Below are 2,246 nucleotides of genomic sequence, written 5' to 3' on the forward strand. Positions count from 1 at the left end.
CTGAGCGTGACCGTTGCCAGTACCGCCTGACTGGCCTTGTAGGGTTTTCGAGCGAGTTCGTTGCCAGTGCCCCTGGACTGGCTCTTGTGCGGGTGGCACATAAAAGACACCATTTCGAGCGTGGCCGTTTTCGTGCGGGTGACACGTAAAAGCACCCACTACACTCTCTGAGTGGTTGGCGTTAGGAAGGGCATCCAGCTGTAGAAACTCTGCCAAATTAGATTGGAGCCTGGTGTAGCCATCCGGTTGCACCAGTCCTCAGTCAAATCGTCCAACCCATGCTAGCATGGAAAGCGGACGTTAAACGATGATGATGATACATATATATATATGTATACATGTATATATATATCTGTGGGTGTTTTTTCAAAACACTGGTTTAAAAAGCCACATCAGACGCCATGAACGAGCTAAGGTGTAGGTGCAGGAGGTGGTCAAACTCTGTGTAAGGAGTGGACAACCACTACTATATATACATATATGTATATATATATATATATATACATATATGTATGTATATATATATATGTATGTATATATATATAATATATGTATATATACATATATGTGTATATATATATATATATATATATATATATATATATATATATCTTAATATATAAAGCTGAAGATGTGTGTCTGTGTGAAACCTTTTTAAAAGTTTATAGAAATCCACTTTTTCGTAAAAATTTTTACACCAATGGAATTTTTTCGATGTGAACTTTCTAGTGCAGTAATTATATTTTTTAAATTCCGTTTATATTGTGTGATTTAAGGGAGATTTGGCTGCTGTTTCTAGCAACTTTTATATTTCTTCCCTTCTACATGTACCTGCGTAACATAGATACGTAAAAACACAACAACCACACATACGTGATCTGTGACAACAACATACACACATCAATATTATAGATATAAGATTTACTTTGTGTGTGTTCTTTATATAAACACGCGCACGCATTGCTATTTTATAACTGTCTTCCGGTCTCCCTTCCTCTCTTTCTCTCTCTTCATTCCTCCCGTTGTCTATTCCTTTCTCCACCTTTCTCTCCCTCTTCCTCTTCTCTCTCGCTCTCTCAAATGCATACACGCGCACGTACACACAATCATTGTCTACAATATAAACTCACGTTCGTCAATGTTTGGTAAATATACCACAATTTTCACTAGGGTGTTAGGGTTTTAGGGTTAGTGTTAGGTTTAGGGTATTAGGGTCAGGGTTGGATAATCATGCGGGTGTTAATCTGAAATGTTACAGAAATGTGAAAACTACTGACCCTGCCATCTGTAAATATATATACATATATATATATATGTAAGAAACGACCGTGCGAACAAAAAGGAGAAATGGTGACGAATGGAAAACAGGCTCCTTTTTAAACGCGTCGCACAGTCGACACAAAAATATAAAATGATAAATATGTTATAATTCTATAACATAGAGAACTAAGAAATTTGCCAGGAAGGACAAGATAGGAACGCAACCGATAAAGATGAATAATAGTAAGATTTATTGGAGCATTAAATTGTATGTCTGTATGTGAGTGTGAATACGACATAATAAAACATAATGTAAGACAGGCCATCATGTAAACAAGAGTGTGTGCAAGTAATACATGTATGTGAATGCAAGAGATATAGAGTATAGATAAGAGTCAGTAACACGGATAAGAATATACCAGTTCTTAGTTAGGGTACACAGTAGTTAGTGTCTGTATATAAGAGGTTGAGGCGTTAGGCAGAGCTAAGTCACTTGTGATGTTGAGGCTTCGATGCCGGGCCGGATTCTGGATACAGATGTTCTTCGCAGGCTGAGTTCTGGCTGTTAATTCCGTGGTGAGGCGATTCACACTAACAGGGTTGAGAAGAGAAGCTGCGGTTGCTGTTTGGTTAGCTGTTGGTAGCTTGTGTACGTAGAGTCGTGTTGCTGCTGGCGACGATGCTGGTAGTACGTAGTTGAAGTGGTTGTTGATGTCGTCGCTGGAAAACTGACTGCTGCTCTGTGTGGTCTACGACCAGATCTGAGCCGCGACGAATTGCCACGGAAAATTTAGGCTATTTATAGATACAGATAGGCTCCAGAGAGCATTAGAAAAAACACTCTATCACGTGACCTTATTAGTGGCTACGGTTGGTCGATTTGCGTCCTGGCGGCAAATGGAGTGGAGACAAATGCCGCGTAAATAAAAGTCAGTTAGGTGATGACACAGCAGGCGGGAAAGAGTTGTTCTCTGCTACGCTCGCAT

Source organism: Octopus bimaculoides, chromosome 16 (genome assembly GCF_001194135.2).
Source record: "Octopus bimaculoides isolate UCB-OBI-ISO-001 chromosome 16, ASM119413v2, whole genome shotgun sequence".
Classification (NCBI taxonomy): Eukaryota; Metazoa; Mollusca; class Cephalopoda; order Octopoda; family Octopodidae; genus Octopus; species Octopus bimaculoides.